This window comes from Manacus candei, unplaced genomic scaffold, assembly GCF_025592945.1.
Source record: "Manacus candei isolate 608988 ecotype Guabito, Panama unplaced genomic scaffold, ASM2559294v1 h1tg000014l, whole genome shotgun sequence".
Taxonomy (NCBI): Eukaryota; Metazoa; Chordata; class Aves; order Passeriformes; family Pipridae; genus Manacus; species Manacus candei.
Window position 1 is genome coordinate 21,187,570 of NW_026138062.1, and position 21,884 is coordinate 21,209,453.

The following is a 21,884-nucleotide window of genomic DNA, read 5'->3' on the forward strand; positions in this document are numbered from 1 at the left end:
TATGACTTATCTTTAGCTAGTTCTCTATAACATTTCTTCTGCTAATCCCTTCCTCCAGTTCACCTAATAATTGCCTATGTAATCCATTTTCAAGTGATGCATTTCTCTCATTTACCTGTTATCCACATTCTTTTATTTCATTCTAAGGACCTGTGGTTGACTGAGATCACACGAACAAGCTTGTGGTTTTCTAAGTCACATTTTGCACATTTCTAAAACATAGATGTTACCTTTGCTGTTCTCTATTTCTGTAATATCACCTCTAAACTAAGAATTTTATTTAAAAACTTTGCTACCAAACCTAGTGTTTTTGCTGGTTCTTTCAAAGTCCAGTGATAGAGGTTATTTCTTCCTCGATTCATAAGCACCTGAGCTCCATGGAGATAATATCATTTGCATTAACCACTGCCTTTCTCTCTTAATTCTTGAAAATGGAGGCAACACATTCACTTAGGTTTTGGAAACAAAGATAGAACATCTTTAATGTTCATCCTATAATGCTCAAATTCCTTATTTCTTTAATTTTTACATAACCAGTGAAGGTTTCATCCTTTTCTCCTAAGTTCACTTGGAGCTTGCAAAATCTTGCTTTTACCTCTGTAACTTATAATTTCCTTGTTTTCATTTTCCCATTTTTCTCCCTCTGTTCCCTCTTTGGTTTTAGGTTTCTTTACCCCTGGATTATTCATCCAGTTACATTATCAGTCCTTTTCTGTTTGTTTTTCTCTCTTCTTTCTTGGAATAGAAGTTTAAGGTATTTTCCATAGTTGGTTGAAATTCATATACACACATTCAAATCCTGAGATTAGCTGTCTTTATTAATTAGCTCCTTCAACTCATCAAGGCTTTCTCCTTTTAAATAAATATAAAAGAATCTTCCTTAAGCAGCATAACTTTGCCTATACTGTCTTTTGATTGAAATGTAACTGACTCATAATCCATTCCTCTACAAATATTTGCCATTTGCCAGATCCCATACAACAGCTCCATTCCTGCTTTCTTCTCTGTCTTCCTCCTCTTCTCATTCTCTTCTCCAGAGAAATACCATCTCACTGAAAGAATCTGATTTCAAGAGCAGAAATTCCTTACCTAGGATGCTCTGAATTGCCCCCTCAAAGCCCCTCAGCCTAAGCTAAGCCCACACACTGACATTCAGCCCAGGTGCAAGTTATTTGAGTGCCTTCAACTTGCACACAAACATGGGAACTGTGTGTCAGAGCTCCTGCCACTTCCAGTGCAACAGCTCCTGTTGCTCTTTAATACTGAACTCCACTGTCAGCAGAGCCTGTAGAGCTATTTGGAAGACAGGTGTAGGTGACCTGAATAGCTCTGTGCTCTTTGCTCTGACTCTGTTAGTGAAGCATAGACATCTGGAGTCACGGAGATGACCTTGAGGAGTCTACCTATGTTTGAGATGCCTTCCCAGAAAGGTGTGGCACTCTTGTAGTTACTGTGTCATATCCGCAAGCTTAGTGAAGATATCTTAGATGATCTCTGGCAACATAAACTGTATCAGACACCTACATGTAAGCATCTGAATCAAGCTCTGGTTGTCCAATAAACATAAAGGGGCCTTTGTCATCTTGTGCTCATGAAGACACCTACATTCATATGCCTGAATTTTTATCTCAAGAATCTGGATAAGACTGAAACAGATCCAGGATATTCCTAAACATGTTTTCTGTGTTAGAAAGTTTCTTTCACTCATCTTCAAATATTGTTTCTGATAAGAAGAAATTTAAATTAAGAGATGAAAAGGCAAGACTGGAAGTGTCTTTCCTACACATCAGTTTGTGCAGACTGAGAGGGGAAAGCAAGGCAAAGGAAGATACAGCAATGGAGAAAGCAATGTCAGTGGTAGGATGAACACCCAGACAAGAAACGAAAAGTACCAATATTTATGAGAAAGAGAGTAAAGCATTTAGTGATATGAGCCTGCTGACTCCTTCTAGGGACCTGAGCATGGTGATAAGACATTATTTTATAAGAAGGGTATGGAGGATTTTAACCTAGTTCAGCATGAACTCTTAAAAGAGGATATAACTGATGTCCATGTATTTCAAGCCAGTGCGGAGGAGCAGACGGTAAACATGAAAGAGAGAAAGGAACTACTATGGTCAATCCTGGCATAAGAACAAGTGGGTTAATAAGATGCAGACTGGAAATTAAAGAGATGTCCTTGCTCATTACAGATGTGAAGGTCTTCAGATGAAAGTGGTGGGTTCCAGAAAACCCTACTGACTTTGCAAAACAGAGCTTGAGCAGCTCAGGAAAGGTAGCATAGGATATGATGGCAGAAGGCTTTCCTTCCACAACCATTGGGGTGCATTTTATAAGTCCCCATAACAGTCCTCAGTCCGCAGCATGGAGGTGAAACAAAGCTCTTTTCTCTTCCCTGTGTTGCACAGAGATGCAGCCAAGAGTCTGACCAGGCTGTCAAGTAGTGGTGGTGATGGCACCTTCCCTTTCACTGACAGAGAAAAAAAAATCATGAACGGCATTACTGACAACACATCAGGCCACAGACTAGTGTTTATTTGCTTTTTCCATTCACAGTACTCAATAAGGAATGTTAATGGAAAGTTGTTTAAGCTTAACAGGCAAAAACTAAACTCATGAATAAGAGGTCTTGGAACATTTTACTTTGAAATTTCCTTCTTGTTCCTTTCACTCTCTCCACCTCTCCCTTTCTTTCCTATTAAACTGAAGTCTATTTCCCTAATAAAGTCCAAGGCTTTTAAATGCAGCCTAATGCTCGTGATTGCTATCTTTCACTGAATAAACAAAATACTTTATACCTTCTGTCAGAGGCACAGAATTCTCTTATTTGAAGGGAGAGTGTAACCAACATTTTAAACACTTTTTGTGAACACAGGCCAATGAAAGCTGAAAACTATGAGAAAAACTGGGCTGCTCAATCCTCATCCTTTATCAGAACTGGGGAGATAATGACACCTGACTTCTTTCCTTGATCAGCTCAATTGCTGGGGTACACAAAGAGGAACTCAATAAAGGCGAGGTGGTCCACAACAGACTGATCCTGCAAAACCTCAGGTAGCTCCTAGGTGTTTTACACAGAATCAGACTCTAAGTGCCACTGCCAATAACAAAGAGATAACCCACTGAGATAGCCAGATAGATAGCCAGGAGCCCTGGGCAATGCAGAGAACTTGTCCCATGAGTAGTTATAGGAATCTGACTCTGACAGATAGAATATCCACAAAGCACCGCTGAGAAAGATGGATATTTCTTATAAGGTATTGTACTGACACCAAATGCTCCCCTAAAGATGAACCCCCTTTTCACAAGCCACCTGGAAACATCCTGGAGGGAGGGAAGGCTACCCTGAGTTGCCTTTTGGGGTGATTTAGCCAGAATGAAATACTCCCTTTGAACCTGTAGCAGCCCTGTGTTTGCTCTGACACTGACACACATTCCTGCAGCCCATCAAAGAAAACAGAGAATTACAAGACAGTCACAGCTCCTCACTGAAATGTCTCCTTTGACCTGTTAAATTGAAATAAAACAGCAAAAGAAATGACACTGATTGGGATGCAGGAGTTTAATGGCACACATGTTTCCAATGTATTTTACAACAACCACAACAAAATGCAATTACTCAGTGTGTGCAGGCGTGCCTCTGGATGGCTCAATAAAAGTCCAGACAGGCTGTGCAGACCAAGGCTGAGGCAAAGGCCTCTCTCACGTTAACATGGTTGCTCCCTGCCACTGTGTGCTGTCACTGAGATCGGGCTGGTGCAGGTAGGAGGTATGAAGATAAAGAGACCTGGAGATGATGGAGAACAAACCACAGAGTTGCCTGTTTTTCAATCTGTCACCTTCACTGGGTCATAGCTGCTGCTGACAAATTTGCGCTCTGCAGAGGCATGGCAAGGAGAAGGAGTAAGGAGCATTTGGGTTCAGGGTTGAGGTGTGAGGACTCAGCTGTATTATGGGGTCAGCCAAGTGAACAGAATCTTCTCTCTCTTTCCTACATTAGGGAATGACCATTCACAGCAGAAACAAAGACTGCACTTAAGTCTCTTGGGCATCAACAACTTGCTCTGACGTAATCGCACCTTCATTTTCCAGCAAATGGGGCTTGTCAAACTCCAGAGGTCCTGGCAACTGCCGTAAAGTCATGTACTTGTCCAGAAGACTGGGAATGAAGATGAGTTTGAAAAGGAATCCAGAGATAGCCTGTGAATTCCCCTGTCCATGGTTGAACAAGGTGAAGGATTTCCCTTTCCCTCTTCTGCACATACTGTTTACTTCTGAGCAAAGTGCAGGTTAACTCAAATTAAAGGAACCAAGTCAGCAGCAGATCTTAAGATAGCTGCATACCATATTACATTACACCTGCAATGTCAGACTCTGATATAGTACAGAATCCTGTTTCTTGAAAAATCAGACACAATCCCAGGTCACGCTGACTTTCCAAGTGTTCATGAGTACAAAGAAATGATGATGTACATTCATGAATCACACCCTATTTACAGCTCTCATAAAAGCCCAGGCTCTCAATGATCTGAAGATTAAAAGCCCTTGTGCCCCAGGATAAAGGTTCTATTCAGCCAATATCCAATAAACTGATTTCCAAGGCCTGCTTGTTGAAATTAGGCTTGCAGGACAGGATTTTCCTAGGAATTGCTTATCTTGGAGACTTGGGCACTGCCTTTTATTTCAATATTTAGGTGCTGCTTTAATGAACATGCCTCCTGAGAAGCTTTTTAGTCAATAAAATCTCTTGTATTTTTCTGCTAACTAGGTACTGAAAATTCAATTACAGTCAGATGTTCATCTCCTAATGAGAGCTATTTTCTGAGTGTTACTTGGTGTTACATAGTCTCTGTGCACCTCTGCCTCTTTAAAAATTCATTTGGGCACATCTTTCAGCATCTGAATTCCAGTCAGTTCTGGGTAATAATAATCATTCATTTCATCGATTTCTGTTGCATTTCTACTCAGGGTAAATAATAAGGCAGCACTGTGTTGTGGATTCAAACCGAGACTCCAGCTCTTAACAACAATTGAAAGCCCCCACGGGTGTGTAAAGAAGTCAGAGACAACAGCACATCAATTATGAAGCCCTGTACTCTATCTACTGCTGGCAAAAGAAAAGGTTAATTATCTAAAAGTAAAGCAACTTTATGCTGGTGTAGGAGGGTGAACTGGAAGGAGAGCTGTTGAACAAACAAGATAAGGTTGTGATCTACAACGTAAGAAGACGGAAGCTGAATAAGAAAATGTCCAGAATAACCTGTCACCCACAGGCAAATTGCATGGCTGAAAACTCTTGACTAAAATAAATGGACTACGTCATGTCTTTTAATAAGCCTTTTCTGACTCTGACATTGAAACCAACAGGTGCCCAGGAGCCATAGACATGCTCATACCCACTTAGTTACTCCAAGGCTGTACATGTTCAAATGACTTATCACACCACAGCAAGCCAAAGACTTGAGGACTGAGATCAGAGCTGAATTTCTTTAATGTTTCTGCTGCCAGTAACTTTTTGCAGATGTGAATTTGAAGGCACCTCTCTCCAAAGCACTGTTATGTTTAGGGTTTTACTCTCCATGAGTATCCGTGAATCACAAAAGATCTGGGGAGTTGAGGAAGCACCAGAAAGCCTGAGGTGTGGTTCACCACTGCAGACACACAGGCAGGCAGCTGGCATCCTTCAGTGTTTGTTAAGACTGAGGTACTAGAGAAAAACTCAGTAATCATCAGTGGCTCTGCCATGGGAACCCAAACAGGCAAGGTTACATAAGAAGAGCAAGAAAGAAGCTACAGTCATCTAGTTTACCTTCCTTATTTTGAAGGCCTGCCAGGCAGCCAAGGACCTCACAAGTAGGCACCAGCTATATATTTATGGCAGCAACTCCTCCAGCCTGGGATAATAGCTAAGAGAGTATGAGGCATATGGAGTCAATCTCATTGAGTGAAAAGGAAAATCCCCAATAAGACCAATAGGACTCTAACAGAGTCTATAATATAGATCTTAAACACAGCTTAGAGCCCAGAACATGTAGTCCTTAATGTTATTTGTTTCTAAGTTCTTCATTCCACTGGAACAAAATTTTGAAGGTCCATGAATACTTTGGGTTTTATAGCAGCTGAAATTATTGAAAATCATTACAGGTGTTTGCTGCATTCTATGCAACTCCCTCCAAGGAAAGAAGAGTGAAACGCCATCTCTGTATAAATAAAAGACCCGAGGCATTAAGATGCTAAAATTACTCAGTTAATTGCACATCACTAATCTATGGGGTTGGCAAATTTCTCATCTCTTGTCATGTAACAATTCATCTGGGTTAAAGAAGCTGCATCATAAAAAGAAAAAAAAATCCTGAACAACCCATTAGAAAATGATGAATTTGGATTAGCTTTTCAGGTCACTGTACTAAATACTGCCGCTAACAGTATTAGATTTACATTGTTTCCATTTAACTGAGCTAGAAATGGATTCCATTATGTTCTTCATATTTTTGTTCAGGGCAAATACACATGGCCATAGGTGAGTGCTTGAGAATTCCCATGGGGTCACAAGAAGAGGTCTGCAGAAGGGAACGGCACTCTCTGAAGTCACTCCTCTGGCTGCCTTCTTAGCACAAGTGGCTACTCATACTGTTGTCATGAGGAGAAGTAATCAGTGAGTAATAAAATCCTATATAGATAGTCTTGCTCCACTGAACACAGGACGGAAGTGGTCTTTCCCCCATGCATTTGCTTTAATTTATAAAGAACTGCAAGTTGCCTTTCTGAACACAGACTGTTCCCAGTCGCTCGTCTGGCAACATGACAAATACTACACTCATTTATCCAGGACTAAATGTACCATAGAGTGGCTTGGTGACCTTACCTGGATGCCAAATGTCGGCCCAGGGGGTTCTCTCATGCCCCCTCCTCAGCAGAACATGGGGAGAAAATAAGACATAAAATCTCATGGGTCAAGATTAAGGCAGTCAAATGAAACAAACAAACAAACAAACAAACAAATGTTGTGTGCAGAAGCAAAGCAAAACCAAAGGAGATGGATGCTCTACTTCCCATCAACGGGCGATGTCCAGACACTTCTTGGGAAATAGGGCCCCAGTATGCAAAGTGGCTGCTTCAGAAGACAAACACTTCAATAATGAAGTGAGTCCATTTTCTGTTAGCCTTTATTGTTAAGAGTAATGTCATATGGTATGGAATATCCCTTTGAACAACTGGGGCAGCTGTCCTGGCTGCCTCCCCTCCCAGCCTCTTGCCCACCCCCAGCCTACCAGCCCTTGGGGGTGTTGGAGAGACAGCCTTGGTGCCGTCTGGGTGCTGCTCAGCAGCAGCCAACACGTGGATGGGTTACCAACACTCTCCTAGGCACAAGTGCAAAGCACAGCACTTCTATGGGGAATGTTAACCCCATTCCAGCCAGACTCATTATCCGGGTGTCAGTGGTTACATCACATGGGTCACCTTCATCTGACATGTGTTGATGTGTCCTTGCCAAAAGAGGAGAAAAGGAACTAGGGTTTGTTTGAAGTTTTGGCTGGCTGGGATCACGATGTCAGTGTAATATCATCCTGCGTGCAGGCACAAACTCACAGCACAGGTACGAACAGTAGTATTTTTTCAGAGGTATTTCCGTGTGAGCTGTATGCACTCATTATGTCTGCAAATGAGAGTTATTTAGAGACATTCGTACAGACTTAGGAAGTCAAGACCACCTTAAAGATATTGTCATACACATGATGAGCTAAACCATGGCAACATGCAGAATTCTTGTAAGTAAAATTGCTATAAAGAAAGAAAATCAGCCACTCTTCCATTTTTACATTATTAGTCATTTCATTAGAGTTTCGATACTTGAAATACAATGTCATTTGCCAACATGTGTCTGTTATTAAAACCCTGGGGGTGTGGACCCTCTCTTACTCTTTTGCTGGAGAGTTATGCTCTTTCCCAGTTAATACAGGTCACTGGAAAGCTCCAAACAGATCCTCCTCATTCATGTTCCTAAATATATAGCCTCTGCATTTGTGTGAGGAAGCCCTTTTTAATCATCTGAATGCCCGCAGAAATGAATTTCAGCAAACAGCTGGGGTACTAGTGTTTAAGGTTAAGGATTGCAACAGCCACACAACAGAGAATAGTTTTGCTGTCTGCCAGGTGCCTCAGACACATTCTCATCATCCTTAACACCAATCTAACACATAGCAGACTCTTGTGCCTATTTACAGAGCCTAAATGCAAACAACACCCTGAAAGGATCTAGATACAGGGAAAGAAGACAAAAGCACAAGCACTTATTTGCTTACCAGCAAATCAGCTCCAAGAACAACTTCTTTCACTGTCACCTAATGAGCCATATCAAAGGACCCACTTTTCCCCCAAGATTCATGTCTTTAATACCCTTTCCCGACAGAAAACCTCAGTTCATTTACTTCCCCTTCCTTGGGGTCCCCTTGGCTTCTCTTCAAGTCACTTCTCACTCCTGGGATTATCAGTATCAATTTATTCTGGAAACATTTTCCACACTGCTGCCCCAAGGTTAGTGTCTGCCTTCAGCTGTCTAGGAATGTTGATGACTTTTTTGGTAGGCAGGGGCCATCCTTTCCCATCCTGGTAGCAAACAGATATCTCTGATAATGACCGGGATGAACTGCCAGCAAGTCATTAACATCTCTTAGGGTAAAATGCTTTCCCACATGGTGAAGTCATACTCTGCATATTGCACTCCAGTTCATATTGCAATCTGCTCAATAAATAAGTCATTTCCTGCAACACACACACAGACAATCATGCTTTATACAAAGAAATAGAACCAGATGAAACGATATGTCTCATTACCAGTGCTAAATGTGACAATAATCACTATTTTGGGAGGTTAATGGTGATTCCATTCTCAACCATGATGAAACTGGTCTCCTTTAGGTCAGGAAATTTACAGGATTTTTGAGTTTGACCTTTCTCCCTTTTGGAAGTCATTAACATCTGTTTGTGTGCTGGTTGAACATCAACTGACAAGGGAGTTGCTTGTTCCTAAGAGAGTTTCTTTTTCTGTAGGGAAGCTGTTGATTTAGAAGCAACTAGCAACTCATCAGAAGCTTTCTGAGTGATGGCCAACCTTCACTTCAGAGGCATGGCTGCTGATTTAATACTCTAGCTGGAGGTAATAGTAAATCTATGACATCTTGGGGCCACTTGAGCTACTTGTATGTAGTGGTGCTTGAGAGGGGTGGTGACATGAGGAAAAAGATCCCTTTTTTGCTCTGTATATTTTAACTGTACTTGCCTTCTTTGATGTATGGTGAGTACTGAACTTATAAACACAACAGTCCATACGCTTCAGCCATCTGAGCTAAATGTTTATGTACGTGGGTGGGTGGGTTTATCTCACTGAAATGTGGTCATTTTAAGTCAGGTGTTGGCTTCTTCCATATCAGCATCTAAGATAGGGCACTGCAGAGGGCGATTCACTCTGCTACTCCTAGATACTATGACGGGGTGAACTGCCCTTTGGGGTATCCCTGTTTGTTGTAAAAGGGGTTTTGCTGACAAGATTAGAGGGACAAATGCTCTCAGAGATGCGTGCGTGCCTTTTTCCCCTTTGCAATGTACCAACAGGAGGGATCATAACCTGACATGTCATGCCTGCTAAAATGGCCAGGATTTTTTGCAGAGATTTTTATCAGTCATATCCCTCCATTTTTTATTATTATTTTCCCATAATTACTAAGATCAATGCCCTTCACCACACATTTAACAGGAAAATAGTGGGTCCCTAGAACAGCACCTCTGCTGTGTGACAAAGGATTTGCAAAGAGAAATGTCTCATGAGCATGCCCTCTCCCAGCTGTTCTGGTGCCCACTGGCAATGCCAGCTGCTCAGGGTTACACACTGAAGCTACCGAGAGCAGCAAAGCAGGGATTTTCCAGAGAGCTACCAGGGAATTAAATGTCTGGATTCCTTTCACATTCCACAGGCGCTTGGCCGATGAGTTGCGCCTCCAGGTTCATTTTCCAGTTCAGCTCTGGTACTAGAAAAATGCTCCATTGAGAGGAATATACCCACTTGCCAGGCTGTCAGAGGGTGCCAAGAGCAACTTTAGCAGGGTTTATCAGACAGACGGCCAGGGCACTAGCACAGAACTATCTCAGGAATCTCAACACTGTTACCACAAACCTATCTTGAGTTTTGATTTTGAAAATATGTTTGTCTTACTCAGAAGAAACATCAGATAAATTATGCAGTTTTGCCTCTCCCAAGAGTGAGCCAACAGCTACAATAGCTAAAGGTACCCCTTGGCTATGTTTTTCACATTTCAGCATAGTAACAGCTGAACACTGAAATGCACAACTTAAAAGAGTTGGGGATTTAAATGAACATGCCTCCTGATGGTCTGTTGAGTCACAAGTCCTGTCCTTATCATGGTTAAGGAAAGAAATCAGTGGCACTAGGTGCTGTGCATATCATTTAGTAGCTAGAGGCACAAAATTTTAGAAGGCTCCTAAGGTGCCATATCTCCCCTTGGTATGAGAAGCTCTGTTAGCCTGGTGGGGCAGCATCCAGCAGCACTTGTGAGCTTTTGTCCTGTCTGATGCATGAGATATGGGATCAGACAACCTCTCAAACAAAAAGACTCCAAACACCACAGTTTGAGGTAGCAGCCAAGGCTCTGTAGCTGGGGCCATATGACTCATCTCTTCTGCACTGGAAGAAAGGTACATGCAGCATCTGCACTGCTGTGTTTTACATTTGTTATTCAGGGAACAAAACATATTAAGAGCAAGAGAATGTAAATGCAGGCAGGGGAGAATGAGCCAACGTGCTGCAGATGTACCTGTTTTTCTACATGAACTCTAAGGAAACTCACTGGTGACTCCAGACACCAGAAATTATGTGAGATAAGTCCCATTCCAGCTGTTCGTGGGCAATGTGACATATAAGCAAACACAGCTTGAAGCTGCCCATTAAAAACTGATGATTCAAAACTATTGAGAAGCCAGTGATAAAGAGTAGTCAGGTTCTTCATAGGTTTTGGCTTGGTCTTACAAAAGCATTGTATAGTTAGATACAGTGTAGATACGAAGTCTTTAAATATGGTTTATAATAACTCTGTTTCCTCCTGAGGATGACTACGTATGCAATCAAAGACATATTGGGAAGGCTTCCTTACTAGGCTACGGTCATTTCAGAAGAGAGGTAGGAAATGAGCCTAATCTTTGAGTGTCAGAATACAAGGTGCTACAGGGTTGATAATCAATCACAATTAATAATAATTAAAAAATCAATTTAATGAGTGGCATATTTACCATGTTTTCTGATAGAATGAATTACAGAATAGTTTTGTTTGGAAGGGACTCTTTAAAGGTTATCTAGTCCAACTCCCTTGCAATGAGACCCTTCAACTAGCCCAAGTTGCTCAGAGCTCCATCCAACCTTTACTTAGGTCACACTCATACTCTGTTCTGTTTGCCATTCCCATGCTCTTCTCTTCCAAAAGCTAAAGATAGATTATAAATTTCAATTTTTTTCATAGACTTTACATGAAAAAGCCAGGATAAAAATTACCTAGGAATTTGTGACATTATCTAAGTTATATAGGTAATGGTAGTAATTGAATGCTAGGAAACTGGAAACAGCTGCTACCAAATACACTCACATAATTCATATTCATGCACCTAACTCATATTCTAATTAAGTAAGAAGTTAAAATCCCTCTAGGTGTTGTGCTCAGAGCTTGTCTTTCCCTGAGCAATGCAACAAATAATTTCTTTGCAAATCAACAGGAGACACTAGCTTCTAGAATGTAAGGGGGTTTATTCAATCATAGTTATTTACACTCTGAATATTTATAATATTTTGACTATTATAGAATAATTTGTATTCTAAATAAGAATTAGTTTTGCACATAAAACTTCACAAAATTAGAATATGTAAAAAACCTCATGAAAGAATCTCAAATTAAGTAACAAGTGTTAAAGCAAAATGAAATTCACTTTGAAATCCAGTCAATTAATTAGGGAATTTTTAAATGTATATTCAGAATTTCCTACAATGCATACTTCTCCAACCAAGGATGACTCTTTAATGGATTTATTTTGGTGATATTTTTACAAAAAAAAGATTTGTTTTTCTGAATCAGAACAACAGCAATAAAATGTTAAAATATGAATCCTCCCTTGGGTTGGAAATCCCAGCTGTGGAGGCGGAGATACAATGAAAAATACTTTGTGTGATTGTTAGTATTCAATTATTCACTGACTGTCCCCTGGGAGAGCCAGCGTTATACACTGATATTTGTCCTTGTTTTGCACTCTGTGTGCTGGGAACATTTGTGTACGTCCACTATTAAGTCTACAGAAATACAAACACAACTGAAGTCCATGCACCACCTCTGTGGACTCTAGATCCTACTAGTAAAGAGCATGTAACCCAATCTCCTTTAATTTTGGGGGTGGGGTGGGAGTGGGAATCAGTTTGGAAATTTGATTTGCCTCAAATCAGCCATAAAGCATTAAAAAGCACAAGCTTCTTCATTTACATAGCCTCAAAACTGCAGGCATTTCTAATATAATTTCTACCCTTTATTCAGTGGTGACAAGTCCTGAGGGGGTAAAGGAGTAGGATGAAGCAGTGACTCTTGGAGCACTCTCTAGCCTAATTATCACTTAGTCAACCCTAGCAGTGTCAAAAAAGAAGCACAGAAATGTCAATCCATTTTCAACTCTTGGCTCCCTTGTGCCCCAGAAAGCCCCCTTGTTTTAAGCATTTAAAAAACAACTTCTGTGACTCTGAGTTTTTCTTACTATTATTTTTCATCTCTTTCTACTACTACTAGTTTTTGTCCTTCAAAAACTTTGTACACATTGCCAACGAAAAACCTGTTAAAGCCCAGTTCTTCTTCTGAGTAATTTCCCTAGACTGTTTTTCTCTTGACTGGAGCAAAACAGGAACCTTAAGCATGATAAGCAATGAAGATAACTGAGCAGAGCAAACAAATCTTTATTTCTTTTGAGAGAAAGAGGAGAGAAAATGGACTTGGATCTGCTGGATCATAAAAGAGATGAAGAAAACAGAAAGCCATGCTTATTCCAGATATGGAACTGCATCGCAGTCTGAAATCCTCTGGATTTGAGGAAATTTATACTTGTTGATGAACTTTGCTTTTGCCTCTGACCACAACAGTAGCTTCTAGCCAACTCCACGACTTCTCTGGGAAGCCTCTCCCAGTTTCTATTCCTCACACTTGCAGTGTTGACTCATCACTTTTCAGATATGTAGCATGCTTCAGGACTTCCTTACTGTGGCTGTGCAGAGTGAAGTTTCTGCACTTGGAGACAGCAAGGCCTGTGATGCGCAGAGGAAGCTACACCAGCATTACATCATCAATGGCACAGGCAGAAATAGAAGGGTGAGAGATTAACCACACTTTCCTTGGATGGTGCTGAGGGAAGAGGACTGGAGGAAAGGAGTACTTACACTCATTTGGGCCAAAACATCTAAGGGGTACCTGGTAAATAAGGTCTGCATACAGAGGTTGTGAAGGGCATGAGCCAGGTGTTAACAGGATGTTTCTATAATGCCAAATTAAAGACTTCCCTACCACTTGCCAGCCTTTCAATGCCTATACACGTTATTTTGTACACAACCCACATTCTAAAGTGAATTGGATGTGGGCTAGTAGATTGTTCACACTGTGATGTGGATGTTACAGAGCAGTGGTGAACAAGTAGCACAAGTTGTTCCTTCACCATCTCATAATCCCCTATCACTTCTCTTGGGGCTCCAGAATCTTTAAAAACCTCACATAAAGCCCTTGAAACATACATGTACATCACTCTAACATGAGTGTGAAGGGTTAAAAAGTTATCTAGCCTTGAATCAGACACTAAGAAAAACAAGACCTTGTTTACACTTGTTTGGATCGGCCAACACACCTGGCTGCTGCTACCAGAAGCCCAGGGAGCAATAGAAGGAGATGGTGCTGGGCCTCATTCAGCTTAGAGCTGTGAAGCTGGAGAACAACGCCTGTTGGCCTGCTCTGAGCCTCCAGTATGAATTATCCTGCCACTGTACAAGCCTGTGAAATGCTAAGGTCCAGCTATGTACAGATTCAGGACAGAAGCTGGAGCTCCAAGACAGCTGCACAGATTTGACAACATTTCCAGGTTGTATTTGTCTCTGCGCTTAAGTTTGTTCTCCTCACACACAAAGTGGAGCCTGAGAGCCTGTCTTAGCCATGAAGCGACCAGTCAGGTACCACTCAATTCCCAGTGCACAACAAGCTCAGGACATAGTCATAGGGTAAAGGCAACAAAACAGAGGGTTGGGATGCTTTCTGCCTACTTCTCAGGTTCCTCCCATCAAAAGGCTCCTCACACATTTTGTTCATCATCTGCCCAGGATGGATCCATTCCGAGTAGGTGACGGAGGCAAACCAGCAAGACACACCTTGTGTTTATCGTGTCCTCTGGGCACTGTGCTGTATAGATGCCACCTGGTAACTCCAAAACCAGGATCTGAGTATTTCTCCACCACTTATTGTATATGGGCATACAGGTGATGCCAGCATGACTGACTCAGACAATGATTATACAGAAGTAGCAATTTATTTTCCATCTAACACTCAGCTGCAACACTTTACCCCAGTAATGGGCACTGCAGCCAAAGGGACCCCGAAAAGATTTCCAGCCATGTACATGCAGTTGCAGAATATGATCTGCTAACAGGACAACGTGCAGTAAGGTTTACATATGCTACAAGAGGGAATCCAGTGCTACAACATGGTTTTTGGAAGCTAATTTCAACTAACACTTTCCAAAGCCTCCAAGTACAGGAAGTACCAACTTCTTCATACAGAAAGCCTTGTGTGTGTAGCCCAGGTCTGCTGTCAGCTCCATGTCTGGAAGACAGAATACAGCTTCTTTTCACTAACAATACCTACAGCTGAGTAGCATTTGAGTCCCTGAGTTATTACTAAAAGTGAGCAGGATCTCGAGAGACTTGAATTTTAGTCTGCCTTCAACTGCTGGGGTTTCTCTAGGCTTGAAAATTGCAATTGAGGTGGGATTTCTGTATTTGATTAGCAACACCTTCAAGTATTACCGATATAGGAGCCTCTCATTTCCAGGATGTGGGAATTTTTCCTTCCATGGCTGTTGCTGAAGCTTGAACATACAGTCATCACCTTAAAATACCCAAATAAATCCTTTGTTTATTTCAGACTATCTCCGCATTTGGGAACAGCCAAGAAGAAGCACAGTTCCTGGTCAGACACTGGTTTCCCATCCTGAGACATACAGACAGTTGGTCAGGTCTCCTGCCACCACCAAAGTGGAAGAAGGGACTGTCCTGCCTTGCTTTAATCCCAGTGTTTCCCAAAGAAGTAATGACAGGCTCTGGTTGTCGACCCTCTCTATCTTCATCAGATCCTGAACCAAGTGCTTCTGAAACTCTAGTTCCCATAAATAAATTATCACTATGAAATTGCAAATTCTAATTACTGAAAAAGAGAAGAACCCTAAACTTCCCTGAGTTATTGAAGAGTTTGGCCAAATAAGCCAGAAAAGCTTTAAAATGAGATGATAAATAAAGCAATAAAACTTACTCGGAAGAAAACCCTTTACTAAGTCTTTTCACTTACTAGGTCTGTCTCCTGGGTGTTTGTGTGACTGAAAGAGCACCCACCAGATCCATTAATTGCATCAAATCCAGGTGCTTGCTTGAAGCCAACATTTAACCATGCAAATTAACATTTTTGTGTTCAAGGTAAATTCCAACAGCTACTCATGTGGGCCAGCAGCTGCAATTACTCTTTGTTTTCACCCAAACAAGTTTTTGCATGTGCATCCATTGTGCCTGTTTATGAAATTTTTATTTATAAATATTTACTTTATATTTTAATAACTTTATTAACATTGCTCAAGAAGACATTACCACTGCACTGGCTCAACACCAACAAATACTTATGTTGATATAACAGATATTTCTCTGCAGTGAATGCCAGCTTAAACTCCCCTTCTTCTTCTTGAAGTATGTGTCAATATCTTATAATTTCTTTTTCATCTGTAGCCAAGTAAATATCTTTATTAGACTCAATTAATGTGGATTGTACCCTACATGGAGGCCTGAATTTTGATCGCATCTCAACAACTTTAATTTTCTTAGCATTGTATCATAGTTATCATTAATGCCTGGATCTGGAAAGTGATGCTGCCAAAGCTTAGATAATACCTCAGATTCATGCAACAAGAATAATAAAATCCTTTGTCACCCAATCACTTTTAAAAAAACCCCCATCTTTCTGAATTTGTATCCAAGGGTAATGACCTTAGCAGTCATGCCACTGAGACAGAGGCTACCTTCTTGTATTGTTAGCTAAGATGCCCTCATCTTGTCAATTCATCTTTCCTGATAGATCAGTGAAACACAGAGGGATCCACATTTTCCTGGGATTTCCTTCAGAATAACAAATGGCTAGGGTCAGCTCCAGCTATGCCAGATGGCGCTGTATATGAACATCCCTCCATCTCTGGTTATCAGCAGGTACCCTGCTGCTCTGCACAGGCCTGGTACCATTCAGGTCATGTCTGAAGCAATTACGTATTGATAGCCTGTTTGTTGAGAACTGCAATGGGGCACAGTTTCACCCCACAGGCTGTTGCACGTGTTTCACTCAGCATTCAGGTGGGAACCATCCAAAGCGCTCAGTGCTTTATGTGTAGCCATGACTGACCACATTCGATGGTCTTTGGGTTGTGTGCAGGACTTGTTTCAGTAGTTAGGGACAGATGTTATTCTCTTCTTCCATAAGAGACTTCAGATCAAGTCTTATGTGTTTCCTATGAATTGTCAGTGGTGTTTTGATGCAGCCATCATATTCACATCACCAAACTGTCCTTGATAAGCCTTCCTTTGCTCTTTGTGACATGAAGACCTTGGTTGGCTGAGCAGCAGAGGGGATAGATTTATACAAACCGGGCAGTTTTTATTATACTGATACCAACTTCCATTTCCAGATCACATGGGCTTGTGGGGTGGCTCATTTCAGTCAACTACTCAAAGTTACTTGTGGGAGCTTTTGGGACACAACCTATTGTCATCTTCTCAGAAGCAAATTTGTTCACTACCTTGTGGTGAGTTAAAGGCTTTCCAACTAGGTTAATTTTTAGCCTGAAGATTCTGTATCTGCAAGCTCCCCTTAGTGTACTTTTATCAAATACTTTTACTGTTGGAAGTACCCAGAGATTACTGGTCTTTGGGGAATTATGTAACAGTGGCTGTTCATTGAAACAGGCTGGTGTACAGTACTGAAGGTTACTTGAAAGGCTTGAGTATTGCTGTGGTCTTGTCTTTGAGAGTTGATATTCCTAACAGTCTGCTCCTGGTTTGGTTTGGTTGTTCTGCTGTTTTAAATAGCACCAGTGGTTCCAGGGGAAAGGATGGACTTAGTTCTCCTGGTTATTCATTGCCACTAATAAATACTGAATGCAACAGCAGCTAGACGGGAGGATACCATGCTCTCCTGCAGACTGTGATATCCCCTGGAGATGCCACTACTGCCCACTAAAGCAGAAAAATCAATCGTTGCTGAAAATAGTTGATTCTAGCCCAATTCCCAGGCTTCCCCATGTAAATACAGAGCAGCTACATCAAGGGGAGTGGGCTCCCAGCAGTGAGTCTGCTGGGGAGGAAGCCCTGCAAGGAAGCTCTGGGATGGTTGATGGAGCTACTGGGAAGTCACAAGGTTCCAGCTGGGTGCTGTTGTTTTGCAGCCAGAAGAAAGTGCGAGGCTGCACACTGATCTGGGTAAACAGAAATGAGCTGGTCTGTAAGGAACGAATGACCATAAAGCATGTTGGTAAGTCAGCTTAATTCCTAGAAAGAAAAATAGGGCAAAAATCTATTGACGCAACTTCTTCATTAGGCAGCTTTTGCCTTCTTCATGCAGAAGGAAATGAAGCCAGTGCTGGGAAAGGCTGTTCTGGTGTCTCCACAAGAAATCAGAGCAAACAAAGGCAAACTGCCCTCTCCCCCACCTCTCTGCAGAGCTTCAGCATTGCTCCCCTGATGTTGGAAATAAAAACAGCACCTGCGGGAGCTGAGCTGCCTGGAGACACCATTGACTCTGCTTGATTTGTTTGCTGGCTCGCAGGCAATTTGGCAAAGCCCATCCACCTGCCAGACTGTGGGGGCTCGTTGTGTTGTGCCAGCAGTGCCACAGGACCTGCCAGCACGCTCCTCCTGCTGCACTTCAGCAGAGTAGCCAGTGATGTGCATGTGCTGCAGCCTCCCATTGCCCACTGCCTGTGCTGCTAAGGCTCTCCAGCACAGCCACAAGCATGACTTACCTCTAACTCCTTTCCAGTAAGCATGGGGTTGGACACTGCTTCTCTTGTGAATGGAGAAATTAAAAGAATAAAGGCAGATTCCCTGTGTCACGCTTCTTACCAGCCCCTCTGCATCTTCCCCAGCTCCAGGAGATAACATTCTTCTCAAAGCCACCACTCCTGCTGACAAGGGAATGACCAGGGACAGGTGTGTTTACCTCTGAGCACATGCCTGTGCATGTGTGTTGGCTTTCTGTGCTCCAAACTCAAGTGCCAAACGTGACAGCTCCAGTTGAGAATGTGGAAATCCCTCAGGTAGCAACTGTGAATTAGAGCACCAAAAGATTAAGATCAAATGATTCGTATAAATATTATTTTCCCTAGTTGATTAAATGCTCCTAGCTCCACAAATTAAACTGAAGGAGCAGCCTCAGTTGCTTTGCAGCTGCTGCAGCAGCCTGGTTCTTCAGAAGCTTCTTCACAGTGAGACAGTATCCTGCATAGTTTGGGATTTCAGCTCACAGATGACCAGCCAGTTGCTCTCTCATGGAGAAAAGGGAAGAAGGACAGAGAGAGAAATTTGTGGTTTCGTCAAATCAGATTGATACCCGCCTCAGCTCTTGGGGTCCTCTGCAGAAAGCCATCACCTGGAAATCTCACACTGGGACTATCTGAGCAAAATCTTGTGTACTATGGGGTTTAAAAGGGATTTGAAGTGTTTTGGGGCATTACTTTGGCCTCTGAAAGGCAGAGTAGGAAGTTCTGTAGCCTTCTGACAAAGGCTGCAAAATATTCAAAGTATTCAAAAGCAATATAAAATTCACCAAACTTCACACTCACTGGCAATACAAAAACTTAATGTTTCAGGTAAGTTTCTGGTCAGACAGCCAGTAGATGTTGGGTCCAGAAGCACAGATTCCTCCCCACTGGCTTGACAGTGGGCAGATTTGGGAAACCTGGCTTCCCTCTCTCTGCCTCTCTCCCCCCAGGCACATTTTGTCTCATCTCTGTTGACCCTCTGTGTTCTCCTGGGTAGAGGTCCGCTTACCCATCTTAATACAGCCTCCAAAACTGTATTAATTGCGGTTTCTTGGCGCTAGTTATTATAAATGTGTCAGAGAAAACAGGGTTGGAAGAGACCTTGAAAGGTCACTAGGTCCATTTGCCTGTTCCAACAGAGTCAGATACTGATCTAATCTGTCCTCAATTCCTGCCACCTCCTGTTCCAGCAGTATGATGGAGGTTCCACAATTTTCCCAAATAAATTGTTCTGTATCTGCACTATCATACTTACCATCAGAAAGATCTATCTAGTACCTAAGCAAAATTTTTTTATTGATAATTTAATCCTCTTCCATTTTGTCTTGTTCTCCAAGGACATGGAAAGCACCCCCTTCTCCCAGGTTGCAATATTTATCCTATTTGAAAACTTGTACTATATCCACCCCCTCTCCCCATCCCCTCTCACTGCCACCTTGGTCATTTCTTCTGCAGACTAAACAACCCCAGAGACTTCTCTCACAGGTATCAGTGCCAAAACCAGCAAAGTCTTGACAATAATTTTAGTCTCACTAAAGGGAACTTTTTAATGTAAGCAGTCAGTGACTTTTCTAACAGCGGAATACACAAACTGGTAAGCAGAAGTGACTAAACACATCACTTCTGCACACTTACTGATACCCTCCACTGTCTGGCTCCACATTAGCCTGAAACATGAAGTGAAACTCAACCACTCAGACCTCACAGAAAGTTTGCACAGATGTATGCAAATCTGCTGGCTTCAAGCTGCTTTGCTTAGCGGCAGCTGGATGTGGGCGTGATGGCTGACTAGGAAAGGTGAGGGAACAGCAGCCGCACTGCACCTGGACAGGGAGAGGCTGTCCGCCCCAAGCCTGTTGTTTGAGTTGCCTGGGGCCAGCTGGCAGGAATGGGATGGGATAGGCTAGAGGAAGGTCTAAAGGGCAAGGAAGTAGCAATGCAAGGAGGACACAAAACTGGAAAACCAAGAGCTGCAAGGTGTCTGTGCAGGCCATCAGTTTGTTTCATTTTCTAGTTACCTGTGGTGCTTGGCTGGGCAAAGGGGCCCATTTTACTGCTTCCTCTGGTGCTCATGCTGCCTGTTCTGCCTTTTTGCTCCTGCTCTGAAGTGGTGATGGATCCAAGGTGCACAATGCCAAGAACTATGACAACTCTCAGTGACTTCCCTCTCCTACCTTCCTTGACAGCCCAGACTCAGTGCCTTGCAAAGGTCTGGAAGTGATCAGGAATGAAGCAAAACAATCCTGCTGCCAAGTCAGAGGAAGCAAAGCCAAAGACTGATGTAACATTCAAAGAGTACATAAATGGCACCATTAAAATGTCCCTCTTTACCTTATCCCAAGATCCAGTAGCTGTGAGACATTGTGTGGAATTTGAGAAGAACGTTTTTAAGCAAGAACAGCAGTGACTAATAGCATATAAATTCACAAATACAGATGAGCATCAGATTCAGTAAACAGCAAGCTTTGAAAGGGCCGGGTCACCTCCTGAACCTCAACAGCATCCAAAGGGACCCTGGCGCTCAGGAGACATGACACACTACCTGCAGGAAGGTTTCCCTGTCTTTTTAATGGTTTCAGGACAGTGTTGTTAGGCACTAGCCAGCAGCAAATAAAGTCAAAATGTTCCGAGTTGATGTGCAATGCACACTCCTTCTTACTGACAATTACTCTTTCTTAACCCTGAATACAGCAGATAAGACCTGAGTTATCCTTCATGTATCCACCATAAGTTCAAATAGAAAGTCTGTTTTGTAGTTCTTATCTAAGCACTATATCTAGCACAGCTAAGACAAAACTGCACTCTGTGGAATCATGTGCTGATCAGAAGTCCTTGCTGATGAGCCGCTTACAAGCATCCAATTTCTTTCAGAGCCATGACCACTTCTGACCTTTTCTTCATGTGACTTTAGATTACTCCGGATTCTCAGGTTAAAAAAATCTGTACTAGCAGAGAAACTCCAGATGGAAGACTGTTTGTTTTCACCTTCCTCTGAATGTCCTGTCAAGAAATTTGCTGCTACTAAAAATCCAGGCAAACAAGATAACTGCATACACAAATCCTGTTTGTGCTGTTGGGCTTCTCTACTCTAAATATAGCTGGGTGGAGGAGCCCTGACCAATAAGACAATGGAGTCCTCTGCTTATCTGCACCACAGCCTTGGCATCTGCAGAGGTAATAAGCCATTTTACTTTAGTTGTTTGACCAGACACAGATTTTAGGGGTAAAGCTAAGAAAAAGAGACAAAAACATTACTTGTGATTCTCTTGCAGTCAACAGGAAGAGGGAGGGATTCCACAAAGGGGGTTCATCCTATCTTTCCTGGCCACCTTTTTAAGGATGGGGTTACTCACTCTTGGAGGTGACTCCCATTTTGGTAACCAAGCTGGCTGCTCCTCCTGTGCCAGGGAGACTTTCTGTCTCCCATTGGGTTCAGGCTGATGGAGCAGTGCTCTTGTCTCATTCCATTTTAAACCTGGAAGCTCTCCATGAAAATTAAAGGTTTAATTTCATAAGGGTCTTCC

The 21,884-nt window shown here is 42.2% G+C and overlaps 1 long non-coding RNA gene across 2 annotated transcripts in view; it reads left to right on the forward strand.

Moving 5' to 3' along the window:
- LOC127467144 (uncharacterized) overlaps nt 1-15,598 on the forward strand; it is a 28,403-nt gene extending 12,805 nt beyond the window's left edge. Inside the window, exons 2-4 of one of the 2 annotated variants that reach the window (XR_007902984.1) lie at nt 4,093-4,231; nt 9,052-9,157; nt 15,216-15,598. This is a non-coding gene — a long non-coding RNA (uncharacterized LOC127467144). Of the gene's footprint in view, nt 1-4,092; nt 4,232-4,968; nt 5,519-9,051; nt 9,158-15,215 lie in introns of those variants that run through there. The other variant, XR_007902985.1, reaches the window with a different exon arrangement.
- The last annotated feature ends 6,286 nt before the right edge of the window (nt 15,599-21,884 follow it).